The sequence below is a fragment of the Camelus ferus genome, chromosome 20 (assembly GCF_009834535.1).
Source record: "Camelus ferus isolate YT-003-E chromosome 20, BCGSAC_Cfer_1.0, whole genome shotgun sequence".
Lineage (NCBI taxonomy): Eukaryota > Metazoa > Chordata > Mammalia > Artiodactyla > Camelidae > Camelus > Camelus ferus.
The window spans coordinates 32470211-32487377 of NC_045715.1; positions in this window are offsets into that span (position 1 = coordinate 32470211).

Sequence of the window (17167 nt, forward strand, 5' to 3'; positions counted from 1 at the left end):
GATGGCCCATCGGACCCTGGAGGATGTAGGTTACTGCCTTAGGGAAGATTCTGGGATGAGCCTCCTTGGAATTCTCTTTCTATTCTCTTTTGAAACCCATTGTCATGCCAAACAGTGTTAAATCTGAGATACTGAGAGAAATGGTTAGAAGTTTTATTTATTAGGGTGTATTTAATCTCATCCTGTCATCGTGATTATTTCTGAAGGTAGGGCCAGGGAGGCAGTTCCTGGGGTCCCTCAGGTGGGTGACACGGGGGTGGGGTGTGGTCAGTGGTTCCCTGACAGGTAGATGCTTCTGGTTCTTGCGGCTTCTCCTCATGCCAACAGAGGGTCACTGTCTAAGGGTAGTGATGCCACAAGGTAATCCTCTAGGGAAATCAGTTTTGCTGTAAATCCTTAAATGGAAAACCCTCTTGAATCTCAGAATTTGAGGACAGAAATCATCCCACTGATGATCATTTTACTACATGGGTTTTTCTCATTAAGTTCTGCACACAACATAGTAAACGTCACAGGGCATTACTAGCAGTGATTATTCAAGGAACGAATTTAGGGAACGTAGCTGCGTATAAATGTTTCTTTTATTTGTTTGCTCTTTGTTCCCTTTGTTCTTTTCTGTTCCTTCCCCCTCAACAAATACCCTGTGAGCTCTGCAGGTAAAGAGATGCAGATAAAAATGGCAGAGAGTGATTTCGGTGGCGGATGCGTGCCTTTTAAGAGCTAATGAAAGTGTCAGGTGCGTAAATGTCTGAATTGGCCTTCAGCTCCATGTCTAGCGGATTTTTTTCTCCTACTCCAGTGAGCAGGGCCATCTGTACTACCGTTCTTTATTTGAGGCCAACCAGGAGTTCTCCGCGCTCCCAGCTCTGTGGCTCTGTCCGCCTCCCCCTGCTGCTAGGAACGTAAGCCTTGCTCACCGAGTCTGATCCTGCCTTACTGAAAACAGCAGGTGAGGAAGTGAGGAAGGGAGGGGAGGGGCCGTTGGTGCTCCCCCGCCCTCTCCACTCCTTTCATTCAAGGATTTGAGTGAATGGCCCCTCCTCCAGGGCTCAGCCCTCAGGACAGGCACCTGCAGGTTCTCTGTCTTTAGTTTCTCCAGGGTTGGGGTGGGGAACGAGGAATGGGCTGGTGTGTGTCAGTCAGTGACTTAAGGTCAGGGCACAAAACACACTCTAGGATTAAAGCAAAAGGATTGACAACTCTCCCTGGGGCTTGGGACTGCTCCCCAAGGTCCTGGGGAAAGAGGCAGGATTGTCATTAGAATAGAGATGAATGAGAGTTTCAGGCAGAGTGTGAAGTACACACGGGTGGAATAGTGTGCAGGTGGGGAGGCACATAGGTTTCCAGCGGAGTCAGGCTGCCTCTGTCTGCACCCCAGCCCGGGGCCCTTCGGAGAGCCTGCAGAATGGGGGCAGTAACAGTAGTTTGCTCACACGGTCGTTGTGAGATTTCAAAATACCCATCTAAGTCACGTGGCACCAAGCCTGGAACAGAAGGAGGATCCTTACCTAGCAGCAGCTGCTGTAATTGTTATAAGGTAGGTGCTGGAAGGGGTGGTCAGGTCAGGGCCAGGTCGCACCCCAGGGCTTTGCTGTTCATGCTGTTACGTGAATTTCACCTCCGGGGTAGTGGAGAGGCCCTGAGGGATTCCAGGTGAGGCCAGGAAGCGATGAAGTTTATGACTTTTAGAAAGACCTAGAGAGACCAGACTGATGGCCGTGTGGAGGCGGACTGTCCTGGATGGGGGTGGGGTTCAAAATTAGAGGTCGGGAGATCCGTTAGGCAGTTTTATAAAGAAATTAGAAGTACAACGATTAATGGGAACCTGAATTAGGGGGTGGTAATAGAGATGGAGATGAGAATATGGGTTTAAAATCTTTTAAGAAGTAGGAGAGCTTCACAATTGATTGCGCAGGAGCTGGAGGGGTCAGGGTGACGTACACACGGGCATCTGCTTAGGAGACTGAGGACAGTGGTTTCTAAAGAAGGAAAAAATGCAACTGGAGGAGTGGGCTGGGAGGCAAATAGTGAATTATATTTGGGATGTGTTGAATACAGTGTTCCCAACATGGGCTATTCAAAACAGGTAGTTAAAAATCATCTAAAGTCAGAGCCGATGCTGCTGCGATTAGATAGTTTGGGAGTTTGCAGGTGGGAAATGACTGTTAAGGGAGAAATTGTTGACTTCAAAAGACCTGCAGAAAATGAACTGCGAGTTTTCGTTTTATTTTGTTTTTGAGAGAATGTTTATGGAAGTGAGTGATGCAGGGAGTAAGGAGGAAAGAATATTGAGACGGGTGTCGGATTGTCTAGAAGGCAGAACTGAACACGGACATGGTAGGAAGACCCTGAAGGCAGCCCGTCCCTGTCATTTAGTAACTGTTTAACTGGAATGTGGTCTTTAGCACAGCTTTAGAAAGCGTGAACAAGAAAAGCTGAGGATAGTCTTGGGGCGGCGGTGAGGGGAGGAAGCACTTAATACTGGGAGCCTTGAGGGAAGTTCTGAAAATTAACTTCTGCTTCCTATTTGAAAACGTGATTTAAAAAGTGATCCTCCAAGCTGTGGTTCCACATTTTGGGGGGGGGGGGTGACACTTTGGGAGCTGGGAAGCACCAGAAGTGTTCCCAGTATTGATGGGGATGGGAGAGCTGGTCCTCGGGATGGGATGGAGGAAGAAAAGAATGAGTCTTTGAGGGTCTGCTTGCATGCACCAGGCTGTCGGTGGATAATTGCCTCCCCCAACCCCCCAGGGTCTTCCAGTGATTTTAGAAAGCTCTGTGTAGTTGCCAACACTTCTACAAATTCGATTTAAGCTTACTGTAGCTTAAAAAAAAAAAAGACATATTACATTTTGTGTGCTGATGTGGTTGTGTGAGACAGACTTTGGAATCTTAAGCAGACACTGTGCCTGTGTTCCTCGAGGTTCTGTTAACTGGCCCACTGCCTGATGTGGGATGAGCCCTAGGGAACTGAATGGTTGAAATCCAAAGAGTTGTTCTCAGGTGAAGATTTGGGAAAGATTTGGAAACATGGACTAGAATATTAAATCGAGAATGTATAAATCTTAGATCCCATATTTATTCTTTAAGTTCACATATTCATTTGCTTCTGCGGACCTCCATTGAAATATGACCTGTCTCATTAATGAATAAATGAATTCGTGAAATGGGGATTAAGAAGAGAAATGCCCTATTAACTTGAAAGTTTGGATTTCAAGAATCATAATAAAATCCAAATATATTTTGATTTTTTCCAAGTAGAGCGAGGCAACAGGAATCTATGACACAGCAAAACCCAATTATTTGACTCTTAGAAACACAGCTGTCTCAAGAATCAAGCATTATGTTTATTTAGAACTGAAGTGGTAACTAAAATTTTGGTCTCTTTTAGTTTTCCCTTGAAAAACACACTACCACCACTAATGGTCTTTAGAAATATGAATCCCAAATCCACCAATGGGAAGGCCTCTCCATTAAGTTAGTGCAGATGAGGAAGGCATGGGGTGGGCGGGAGAGGAAGAGACTGAGGGTAGGATACTGAAGGGGTCACTGATGCCCACACCACAGAATGTCTTACAGAGAGCCGGAATGTTACAGGACGTTTTATAGAGAGTGAAGATACACAGGCAGACCTCAGAGATACTGTGGGTTTGGTTCCAGACCACCACAGTCAATCAAACATCGCAATAAAGCAGCTCACACGAATTTTTTGGTTTCCAAGTGCATATAAAAATTATGTTTACACTATACTGTAGTCTGTTAAATGTTTGACAGCATCATGTCTAAAAAAAAACAGTGTACACACCTTAATTAAAAAATGCTTTATTGCCTCAAAATTACTGACCATCATCTGAACCTTTGGCGAGCCGTATGAGTAACATCAAAGGTCACTGATCCCAGATCATTGTAACAGATTTAATAATTATGAAAAGTTTGAAATACTGTAAGAATTAGAAAAACGTAACACAGAGACACGAAGTGAGCTAATGTTGTTGTAAAAATGATGCCCATAGACTTGCTTGATGCAGGATTGCCACAAACCTTCAGTTTGTAAAAATGCAGCATCTGTGACGTGCAATGAAGCCAGGTGCAGTAAAGCGAGGTCTGCCTGCATCTGTATAGAAAGACTGTTAGGGCAGACCTCATCAGTCTTTGATTCAATAGCTTGTTTTGCAGAACGGGAGCCGTTCAGAAGGCCAAAGAGTTGACCAGCCTGCATTCCTCTTCTGAAAAAGTGAGCAGATGTCAGGAAACCTAAGAACTATAGCGATCTGATAAGAAATCACATTGGAGGGCATGTCCGATCTCAAACCATTTTTGTCCACCACGTAGTAAAACTGCTGGTCACCACTGTGACCTGGAATGCTTTTTCAGATTCTACAACTTTCAGTATAGATGTTCATTAGGTTGTGGAATCGTGTGGTGTATATTCTGAAAACAATTTTATCCAAGAGACTCAAATCAAAGCAAGCACTGTCAGTACTTTCCTCAACTTGCTTTTTCTTAACTGTGTGTAGGGATCTTCCCAGTTTGATCATGAAATTAAAGATACATATATATTATATATATTATATATATATATATAATATATATATATATATTACCCTCACATGTACCACAGACTCTAGAAAAGACAGACATACATTATATACATTACATGAAACATATTTGAGAGCAAACGTCATTCAGATTCTGTATGTGCATTATTATTGGCTTTGTTTGATTTTGGTTTTAACATGGACCAAATGTGCGGAGGCAAACGCTGCATTTTCTCATTCAGCTTTCAATTCAGGAAGCTTTTAGTAAAGTGCTTGCCGTCTACACTGCGCTGCTTGTTTTGGGGGCTATGGGAGAAAGGGAGGCTATGTTTTCAGTTCTTTAGGAATTTGGGGGTTTGGGCAATGTTTTGATCTCCATCTACACTGTAAATGTTTCTAATAGTAATACGTTTTGGATGGGGCTCTGGAGGCATCAGTGGGTTTACTTTGATGGATATCTTGAGAAAATGCCAAATGTCAGGACAGATCCTGAGAACTAACTGGCCTAGATGCTTCTGTGTCTCAGATGAGGAGAGAACCATGGGGTTTCCGCCAAGTCTTCTGGAGCTGAATTCATTCCTTTCCTGGGGCTGTATCTCTGGATATTTGAACGCTTGGTTTGAGCAAAGGAAAAGTTCACACATCTGTTTTTTTCCCCAGGTTACAACAAAATTGGGCTGGCGAGGTGATCTGGGGCAGAGTGAATGATGCATTTTTTCCCCCAAAGATGAGCGCATCAGAAAGACAGCCGGGTGTGGAAATAGTGAGTGAGTACAGTTGCTCGTTCAGCCAGAGCTGATCTCACTCCCAGGCTCTGTCATTTCCCAGCTGCGCCGGCCTGGGCAAATTACTGGGTCGCTCAGTGTCCTCATTTGTCCTGGCTGTGACATAGGGACAGTCTTCCCTCATTAGGATTTGTTGTGAGCGATTTGAGTTTGTAAGGGTTTTAGGACAGTTCTGGCCCCTTGAAATTACACCATGAGTGAAAGCTGCTATTATCATTATTGTAAGAACTATATCATTATTCCCAGTGGGCTCTGCGGTGACAGCTGTGAACCCTTTTCTCGAGGTGGGAGGAGAGTGTTCTTCAAGACGTCTGGTCACTACCGACCTGGGAGGGGTTCAAGCTACTTGAGAAGGTGAGCGTCACAACAGAAGCATTTGTGGGAGTGGCCACCAGTCACTCTGCCCCTGGGAGCTGCTCGTGTTAGGAACCGCCACCTTGGGAAGATGCTTTAAGCCCCAGTCGGGGGTGGCAGGTAGTGCATTTGACTGAGAGAGTAGAGGTTTGCTCCGTTCCAGTGGGAACCCTTCTGGAAGGAGAAGGGCGTCGGGGTAGCTTGTCTATTTAGTTCTAATGGAAGGATCAAGATGACCGGCCCTTCACAGACACTTCATGGGGGGTGAGAACCTTGTCATTTCCCGCTGTGGATCTTTTAAGGAAAAGAGAGGCAGAATCAGAAATTCTCTTTGGGGTTTAAGCTAGTGATAGAAGTTCTCACATGGTTACCTGGCTCTCAGGTTCCTGGCTGGAGAGCGTATTGTAGGCAGAGAGGACTCCACGTGGAAGGCTTATGCAGGAGTTTTAACCGGCTCACGTCAGTGTATGACGTACAGAGTATGTGGTCTGAATCCTTGTCGCCTAGAGTGTCGTCTTTAGAATCCGAGCTTGGGTGTTTCTTCAAAGCTGGTTAGATGCACAGAACTCGGGTCCCCGTTGTGACCTACTGAGTCAAAGCTGCAATTTAACAAGGTGGTTTGTGTGCCAGTAAGGCAGTGGTTATGTTAAGACTAAGGTGATGAGTCCAATGGAAAGCTGGTGTCAGGGCAGGGAACTGGGGGCTTGAAAGTGCCCCTCAGTGCTGGAGAGATGTCTTCAGTGGAAGGACACTCTCTAAGCTGTGTCCTTGGAACAGAGGGATAATATGGCATTAGTGTCGTGGAGGGTTCCCTCCTGTGGAATGCTGGAGACAGGGACCCTTCTCTCCCTCACGAAAGCAGGGAAAGGGACCAGGAGGCTGGTGGGTGAGGTGAGTCAGCACCTTCCTCACCTACAGGGATGTGAGCGGGGGTTGACTGTTCAGAGCTCACTTGCTCAGAGAGAAGGCTATTTTCCCTGAATACCGAGAGTTCTGCTTTTGTAAGTTCTTTTTATTTTGAACGTGGCATCCACTAGCAACACCCACCCTCCCGACACCCACACACCCAAATGAACAAAATCTAATTTTGTTAGAGGAAAAGAAAAACATCTGATCCATTTTTAAAAATGAGCCAAATTTGGCAGCAGCCAGCCTGTGGGATTTATCCAAACTGCCCAGAATTCTATCTGAATCTACGCATGTTGACAAATTCCATCCATGTCGGAAGCAAAGCCACGTCTGAGACTAGACTGGTGAAAAGTTTTAAAAGCATTGGAAGTGAAGAATTAGAGCATTAAAATAGCAAGTCACTCTCAACACTTCCAGAGAGTGGAGAAAGAAACGGGCACCCTTCTCTGAATACAGGACTGGGCCTGAACACTTTTGGGCAGACACTTCCCAGCTAGTGTTTTGTAGGAACTTGCTGCCATTGGGGACTTGGCAGGGCATCCATCCAAGAGAAAATCTAATTCTGCTGTTGAACCCCCTTGTGGGTTGTAGGTGAAGCTCTTAGCTCAGGATGAGGATGAAACCAAGAGCCTTCCAGAGATGATACTTCTCTTAAGATGGCGAAGATGGCCCAGGGTGAGAAGAGATCCTCCCCAGCTCTTCTGAGCCTTTCCCTGGAGCTGTTAGCAGAGGTAGCTGGGAGCATGTGATGCAGAGTGTGGGCTGGGAGCAGAACAGTCCTGGACGCCAGCAGTCAGGTCAGGCTGGAGCCAGGAGATCAGGCAGGTGCTGCTGTGAGAAGCAGCTTGCTCCAAAGTCTTCATGGCAAGAGACAAGAGCCCTTGCACTGTAATGGGTTGAGCAGATGAGACAGAAATGAGAAGGGAGGGGCGGCGCACTGAAATAGTGGACAAACAAGAGAATTGCCTGTCTTGTGCTGGGTCGAAGCAGCTGCTGGAGGATTGGAGGCTTGGAAGATCTCACAAGCAGGGGACTCTGTGGCCAGAGGAGGGCAACAGTTGCTCTAGGCAAACGCTACCAAAAAAAAAAAAAAAAAAAAAAATTGCTTGCAGAAGTTGATATAAAAATGAGGCAAGTATGACTTCTTTAAATTCATTTAAAAATTATTTATTTATATTTCATTCCTGGAGGAAAATGCCAGAAGTGGTTAAATCATCGTGTACATAATTAGCAGGACAACAAACACCACAAGTAGAGTATCTAGCTGTTGCCTCTCCCCTTGGTCATCCTAAATTTCCCAGGCAGTGGCCCCAGTACCATGTCTTTCCCGACCATAATTAACTGAATAATTCTGAAGGTCATGTAGATAGGCACTGTAAGTATAAATGGGATTCTGGAGGGGAGAGAGGGAGCAATTTATCCCATATTCAGTGGTGTAGTGCTTTGGTTGCATCTGGTGTCATTTTGATTTAATTTAGTGTCATTGTTAATGAACAGAGTTTATCATTCAATGTAAATGATTTTCAAATGAACAAAATTGTTTGCATCAGTCAGGCTGTTGCTATGGTTGTGCCTTTCTGATTAGAGTGTCTTGTGGGGTTTTCGAGTCGTTTTGTATTTCAGAATGATAGAAATTACAGGGGAAGCTATACCCTACTGATTTTATTCCTGATGATCAGCATAAATGTGGAGTGGGGGGAAATCTGATCATCTGTTGTGAGCCTCCCATGGCAGCCTGCTTTGTATTGATTCCAGTTAGCCCAAATGAGAGGTGTTCTCATTTTAGTGGAAGCTACACGATTAAAAGTTATATAAAAGATCAAAACTGGAGTTATTTGCCAGAAGTACATTTTTCCAAGGAAAATAAAACAGCTACAATATTATTACATTCAACACGTGCAAGCATTGCTCTGGTGTAAAGGTTAGCAAACTATGGCTCTTGGGCCAAATTCCAGGCCACTGACTTTTTGTCAATAAAGTTTTATTGGAACACAGCGACACTCATTTGTTTACATATGGTCGATGGCTGCAAGAGAGACTGTCTTGCAGAGCCTAAATTAAGTACTTTCTGGTACATTACAGAAAAACTTGGCTAAAAGCTGCTGTACTGTTTAATGTGTCTTAGGGACTCTGGTGGATATTTTTTGTCCACTATGAGGAAACTGAGGCACAGAGAATTTGTGCAACCTGCTCAAGATCACACAGCCTGGCCGTGGAAGAGCTGGGATTCCAGCTCTCTCACTTCCCCTAGAGCCTGAGCCTCTTACTGCTGTATTTATTCTGGGTTTGGATTTCCTCCTTCCCCCTCACTTACTTTACAATCCTACTCTAAGTCTCTTAAAATAATTCTACTTCCTTGACTGATTTACAAGTGGGATGGAAAATTAGGAACTGATTTCTAGTCCTTTAAATGCACGCAGGAGCTCCCAGACCAGATGTATCAGGTCCTAACCCCGCTTATGTTACAAGGGAACCGGTTGTCTGGGGGTGTGGTGAGGTGCTAGCGGGTGAGGGTAAATTCAGGAATCGTTTCATGACTGCTTCTTATATGGGAGGCTCGAAAAAAAATAATGCATGCTCATTATAGGAAAAGAGGTCAAGATCTGGTGGAAAAACAGATATGAGTAGATAGATGATTTCAATACAAAGAGGGGAGTGTTTTGATGGAGGTTGCTGGGGAGCTGAGAGAGCGGGGAGGGCTCTCCTGAACCACAGCCATGTGGGCAGGGGACGGGGCGCTGGGAGAGTCCTGGAAGAGGGAATCCCTGATGGGAGCTACTCCCAGAACAGATTGCTGGGAGGGTCTTCAAAACCAGAGAGAGCTTTGTGAGGAAGAGCACACTGTACGTCATGGCGAGTGTGTTACAGAGGGGCTGGGAGGTTGGTTAAGGGACTGGGGAAGAAGTCATCAATTCAGGAAGGTCTTTAACCAGCACAACATTGTGGTCAATACCTTCCTTCACTCTCAGCTAACTGTGGGAAACGAAGTGTTTTAGTACATGGATTGTCCCCGGATGTCCACGTTTGGACCATATATTTAAGGTCAGCGCAGTCCTCATTCTCATCAAAATGTGGCAACTGGAGCTCCTTTATCAGAGTTGCCTGTTTAAACTGGAACTCATCCCCTCCCTCCCCTGCTCCACACCGCCTACAGCAGACTCTCTGCAGAAAGGTACCTATTTAAATCCGTGTGATGTTTAAATTGAGTGGTGTTTATTTATATCTGCATTTAAATAAACAGCCGGGCGGTTCTTATACACCTCGCAGTTTGAGAAGCATTGACGGGTGGTTTTAAGAAGGAGAGTAGGGGGAACATTAATCTAGGTGAGGACTGAGGCCAGTTTGAAAAGGGACAGCTGGGCTTCAGAGGAAAAAAAAGGTATTTTGGAAATAAAAATTGGTAAGCATTGGTGATTAATTGGCTGTGGGGAATGGACAGCAAAGGAAAAGGAAATGTTCTTCTTGATTAAAAAAACTCTGCCTCAGGTTATTAACATGAGATAGAGAGTGTTTTTCTCCCACCTAAAACAGCACCTCTTCCTGCCTTCTCTCCAAGGTTAATTCAGATGCTTTCTGCTTTTCATTCTGGAAATGAACCAGACTGTTGGAAATGAGCACTCAGTTTACTTCCCCCAGAAACTCAAAACTATGTCCAGAGTGGTTGTTAGGAATGTCTACTTATTTGAATGAAGATACATGGTATTGTATATTTGGGAAATTGTCACGCCAAACGTGAGGGGTGTGGAGCCTGGCATGGAGCTCAATCTAGTTAAATTAAGGAGGCAGACTGGCCATTAGAGAGCGAATGAAGACTTGTTTATAAAGCAACATGATTTTTTTTTTAATTTCTATGAGGAAAAAATTATTTAGTGGATAGTTTATCATTGCACACGTCTGTGGATCAGATCCCCCCAAATGAAATGTTCAGACTTCACAAATCCACGAGCCAATCTGTCATAGAGAATCCAGAAGTGGTATCAGAGGTCCCTGCCGTGCGTTTGAGGGAGACCTTCTCGAGGGTACAGTTTGCTTTGTTCTCAGTAGCACAAAACCCGGTGTGATTCCAGCAAAGCCCCAGGCAGCAACTTTATTGGAGAGAACGTCTCTAAGGGGGTCGTCAGAACTGGGTTCTGCCCCTGGTTCATTGTATGCCTTTGGTCCAGCACATGACTGGAGAGTGACGTTGAATCAGATTTGAATTTAAACCTCAAGGAGCTTATCTTCTAGCAGGAAGGGCAGAATCAGGGGTTGGATGGCTGGATGGCTTGGCTTCAAGGAGGAAGTACAGTGTGAGCAGAAACGGAGAGGACTGATTCGATATTCAGGCATAGGAGGAGGGGAAGCGGCTGTACACCCCCACCCTCACCCCAGGGGCATGACTAGAGGATTGGAAACAGTTCGTATTGGATGCAGCAAAGAGCGTGTAGGTGTAAATTGGGCTGTTCAGGTGAGGAGGCAGCAGATAGTAGAGGGCCTGGAGCTTAGTCTCAGGCAGTTCCATTTCATTCTAGGCAGTACGTGGGCGTAGGAGGCAAGGAGTCCGGAGACCAGGCAGGTGGGACAGAGAAGAAAGGAGGCCTGAACTAGAATAGTGACCGTTAGAACGTCCAGGAGGGGAACAAGATGAGATGCATCTGGGGAAGCTGGAATCTGCAGGGCCAGTTACATGTGAGAAAAGGAAGACGTTCACGGGAGAAGCCGTACTCATTGGCAGTGTCCTTTCCCGCCCCTGTCCTCCTGGTGTGTGCGTATGTGTGAGTGTGCGGTACGATCAGGGTCTGAGTTTTGGAATCTCTCTGCTAACTAGTGGTGTGCTCCTCCATGAAACTCAACTTTTCCTTCTCTGCAGTGGGAACAACACATTTACTGATTGTAAAGGATGCGTGTAAAATGCTCACACAGCGTCAGGCGTGTACAGAGAAGTTAGCTTACAAATGTTGGTTCTCTGACCTCCCACCCCCACCCTATTTACGCGATCAGGAGAAAAGTCGTTTACTAGGAGTATCAAAATAGAGGTGCACCCTAGGAATACTGAAGTCAAGTAGCTTAGCTGAATTGTCCTGTTCTAGCATAACGGCAGCGTTATGAACGGCAGCACGCCGGAGACCCATGCTTTCAGCCTCTTCCTGTGCACACCTCAGTCTAGAGAGTGAGGGACTGACGTCCTACTGAATTGGGCCTGTGACAGGAGCTCGTCTGCACACAGTGCTGGTAAAAGGAGGTCAGTCTGCGTCTCCATCTGGGGCAGCTCCATCCACATCCAATGTACTTTGACTTGTTCTCTTATAGATGAGGTGCTGGGCAGATGCGAGTGTGACTGGTGATAATATATTTTCATAACTGACAAAACAATGTGCAGGGGTTGTCTAGTGATGGGAAGGGTCACCCCTTGGTAATTGGTGCCTTTACCGTAGTATCTGAGCACCTCTCCGGGGTTTCTCCTGGTTGCAGTGGGGATAGTGTGGGCCTCCTGTGCCCACAATACTCCCAAGTCATCACAGTTCATGTGGGGGCTATTGCCTTGTTCCAGAAGCAGGTCCCCAGATGTGGGTCCTGTAGGCAGAAACTGTCTAGTTCTCGAAATTGATTTACTCTCTCCTCTTTTTCTTTCCTTTTTTCCCTTCTTAAGGATCTTGAGAATGTCCCTTGTTAGATGTCTTGGGAGAATAAGAAACCAAGCCAGGGCGACTTGAATCAACTTTTTTGGTAAAGACAATGGTGACCTATTATTATAACTCAATAGAATCGTTTCTTAAATTTACTTTTTCCTTATTTGAACTACACAATAGGAACAAAATTAAAAGAGTCCGCCTTGATTTCAAAGGTAACTCTTGGTTGAAGAGAAAGTCACAGTGCTTGGCCAAAGGGAGACTGGAAACAGGAAATTTAGAGGATGGAAACAAACTTAAGCATCTTATAAATTTTAGCTGGATTGTAAACATATAAGAGATGAATAAAAAGTGCCCACTAGGAGACTAGGAAATGGGCTAGCAGGGAAATGACTAACGCATGAACACAGTTCTTGGTGACGCGTGGGTTAGCTCTCTGAGGACTTTCTAAAGGTTAAGTGAACCATAATAGAATTTTGTTATGCCCTAAAGTAAGTTGAAATCATTAAATACATGATGCAGATATGCAAGCCCCTTTAATTGGGCATAATTAAAAATAATGAGGTATGTTTTACAAAATGACATTTAGAATAAGAGAGCAGTTAGGGAGAATTTGTCTAAAGCCAAGTGCTAGTTGCTTGGTGATTTCATTGTTATCCGTAGAGAGACTTCTCGGCGTCCAATACACTGGGCACTTTGGCAAGTGAAACAGGTTCTAGGTCAACTGTAAGTCTCTTTGGATTCCCTGCCAGCTGGAAACCTTGGCGATCTGGAAAGAGGGCTTTAGTTAATGTGAAGGATGTAAGGACTCCTCCAGCCAAGCCTGTTTCTTACGGCGTCAGGTCAATGGAATGTTTGGTTTACCCAATTCTCTGTGAGCCAGGCGCTGATTCTGTTTTCCCTTCTGCCAAACCACTGGCTGATTTTGACTGAACTCGTGTATCTGGCAGGCACAGGAGAGAAAAATCAAGCTAGTTGGGTGTCTCCACAGGTGACCTCTTGAGGTCCTTTCAGGTGTGTGGAGAGCTTCACCTCCAAGTTAGTGAGAGAGGCAGATCATTTACCTTTGCCTGAATGCATCTGTGAACCTCAGAAGATTAGCCATTCCTCTCGGACTTTGTGTGTGTATGTGTGTGTGTGTGTGTGTGTGTGTGTGTGTGTGTGTTGTGTGTGTGTGTGTTTCTGGTTTGCTTCATATCTTTTCAAAAACTTTTATGGAATTTTTCAACAATACACAAAAGAGGAAGGATAGTATAATGAATTCTAATATATCCATCAGTCAGTGTCAACAGTGAGCAACACACAGCTTATCTTGTTTCACATATAGCCTCCTCCTCTACCTGCCTCTCCTCCCATTATTTTGAAGCAAATAACATTCTGGGATTTCGCTACAATTTTATGAATGTCTGATTTGTGAGAACAAGATTTTCCAAAGTATAGTCCACAGAGCGACTGCGAAAATAAAGGGCTCTAATCTTTAAATACTTTGGGCAAATGCTAGACATCACTCTCCTTTTTGAAGAGGTTCCCTGCACCTTAACCCACGAATGGTTCTGAGAAGTCTGCGTGTTAGAACTCATTTAAACTAACATCTTCCAAACTGAACTGAGTCTGGAACTCTTTACTTCCAGCAGATCCTATTTATATCATATGGAAGAAATGCTGAGAGAGAGTATTTACAGCATTTACTAGGCACTCACTAAGTGCCAAGAATTCTGTAAAACATTTTTTATGTGCATTACCTTCTTTAATCTTTACAATAATCCTTTGAGATGAGATTTCCAAATGAATATATTGTCCCATTTTCAGATGAAGAAATCGAAACTCAGAAATATGAGAGAACTCAAAGGAGGTCCCCCAGCAGGTGGGTTTACCGCTAGGTGTGTGTGGTCCCTTGACCCTGGGCTCTCAGTCACCATGCTGTATACTGGGAGGAAGTGTCAGTGATACTTGATGACCTGAGCATCTTCTAGTGGCTTTGATATCCCCGTTTTCTTATAGTGACAAGGGCAACAAAGGTGCAGGAAAACACACTTGGTCAGAGTCACTAGGCTAAGGATGTTGTTTAGTAATAACCATTTCTATTTCCATTGTGCTTTGTACTTTTTAGATCATTACCAATGTCTGGCGAAAAGGGTAGGCTGAGTGTTACTCCTATCCAGCTGATAAGGCACCGAAAGGTTCATGTCTTTCCCGAGGTCACAGGTTTGTTACAGGGCTGGAGTGAGGACCGAGATATTTATGTCCAGTGCCTCTTCTTTTGACTGCCCCAGACTCCTGGCTTGTTCTGGTGGATGTGAACTGTGGAGGCAAAGGATAAGCAGGTTGGGGAGGAGACTGCTTCATCCAGAATTCCTTGCTAGTGGGGAGTCCGTAAGTGGAGAGGCTCTTTTCAAAATATTCTAAAAGCAAGCTCTGGTGCGTCTCTTACCATCTGGATCATGTTTTCATGTTTTAGGGTGAGAAAGGAGAAATCTAAAGATTTCATTTTCTTAGGACAACCTATGGCTACCATCATATCCCTTTACTCCTTTATACCAGAAGAAACTCCACCAGTGCTCAGGTGGTACCCACCCACCCCCAACCCCCAAGCTGTTTTGGAAGCTCTGGTCCATGCCCTGTTGGTGATGGGTGAGGCTCTGTGGAACCACTCAGTGGTTCCCTGGTTGAGGTGCCCATGATATAGTTGGAAATAGCACTGATGGAGGGTTGGAAGAGCGCCTCTTTGTTGTCTCTCTGACTTCCCCTTGTCAAGGTCGACATGTTGTCTTCTAGAATACTTGTTTGCTAACTTCTCCCCTGAGTGTAAAATTATGCAGAAGATTTTTCAGATTATTCCATTATTTTCAAATGTATCATGGGAAGCAGAGCAGTTGCCTGCCATCTACACAGAATTCAGCACCAGCATTATCAGAGCTTTATGGAGGCAAACGAAAATGCTTATTTCCTCTGGCTGAGACTCGCATGGAGATAGGGAACATCTGGCTGTGGGCTGCTAATAATGAACATTGTATCACTTCATTAAAGTAGGTCAAGGTAAACAAATGTGATAGCTTTTTCCCACCCCCACCCCCACCCCCCATGCTATAATTACCAAAGGCAACTCAGGAGGTTTTAATCCTGTATGTATCTAGGCCATAAAATTATATAATAAACACTCATCATGGCAGGTGATTAAAATACATGTCTCCAGACAGTTGAAAAGAGGAGGGATACAGAGCAAAGAGCCCCGTTCTCATTATTTATTATATTCCCTCCCATAATTAAGGAAGGTGTAAATTTGAAACTTACGAAAACCACGCAGGCACCATGAGATAACAAAAGGAGCGTTGGTACTGGGGTTAGGCAAGAATTAGTTCTAATACTTTTGACTTTGAGGAAAATCATTTAATTTCTTTGAGCCTTGGTTTGCTTATTGGGAAATGAACATAATCATAAACCTTTAACATGTTGTTCTGGGGAGCAAATAATATGATCTATGGATGTACAGTCCTAAACAGTTTACTACTAATAATTGTAATTTTATAATATGAGAGATAAAGCCAGAGCAGAAAGGCAGAAACAAATGACCACAGAGTCCCCTGTCAGAGGTCCTCGTGGTCTGGATGGAGGAGGCCATGGCAATCATGGGGACTGTGACAAGAAATACGAAGCTATGTTCTGGGGCCAACGGACCCTTCACCTGTTCATCAGAGCTTCAGAAAAAAAAAAAAAAAAAAAAAAAAAAAAAAAAAAAAAAAAAAAAGACAGGTTCCAGTATATATTTTGAAATCCTGGAAAACAATGTAGTTTGTTATTTGTATTTGTTTTTCAAACTTGGGAAAATACCGGGCCGATGGCCGTTGAAGTGTTACCATTGAAGTTGAATCATCAGTACGTGAAGTCCGTTGTTAAGGACTCACTTCGCTGTCCTCGTGGGTGACTACAAAATGCTGACCTGAGGGGGAAGGGGCGTCCTTAGCAACCTGGAGGCAAGGAGTGGCTTAAGCCTTTCATTCATCCTGCCAGCAACTGCGCTTCTTGATGCATTTCTTGTTGTAAAAATGTCTTTGGAACCACCAATTATTGCTTCCTGTAGATGGTTAGACCCCTGACTCTTATTTGGGAAACTTCTCTAGAAGCATAATTTGTTGAGTCACCTTGTACAAAGCCCCTGTAAGCCCTCTCTGTGAGACTGTTCAGAAGACGCTCTGGTTTCCCCTTCACCTCTCCCCCCCAGGGCGGTGTTGACCTGAAGGGCGCCTTTGGTGCCTGTGCTGGGGAAGAAATGGACTCGTCCTTCTCATCTCTGTCAGCTTCTCCTTAGCCAGACACTTAAAATAATTTCTCTCTTTTCTTTTCAAGCCACAGCTGTGTTGTTCAAGTGCATTTCTTTTTTTCAATAAAGAAAATATGCCGCACTGTCGTTCCGAATTATTTTGGTCTTGTTGGTCTTGTTTATTTTAAATCTAAAGACTCAGCCGCGCAGTGGGTAATAAATGAGAAGCTTTGACGGAACTAAATAGGAATACTGTTCACTAAAGGGCCTGGCCCGAACGTACACGTCGGTAACTCTCTATCTGTTCCTTACGGCGATTTGTGTGGACTTTTCTAAAACTGTAAGATTTAGGTAAAAATGCTCACTGGTTAGGACTATTTCTTACCATTTGACTGGGCGTTATCCAAGCAGCTTAACATGTCCCTGGGAGTTACAGCACTGATTTCCTTGTCTACACAACAGCACACCCCTCAAGATCACCGTCTGAAAATTGGAACAACCTGTCAGTACCCTGTTGTAACCTTTACGCCTTCATCCTTAGAAGGCAGCACCGTCTAGTCAGAAAAGCTGGTTTCTCCACTGACTAGCAATAGAAGAGTCACTGCGTATTGCAACAGGGGCCCCAGAAATGTAGAGAGACACGCCATCCAAGAAACCCAATACCATACAGCTGTCTCAGTCCTGTATGATGGCCATTTAAGAAAGAAACAAAAA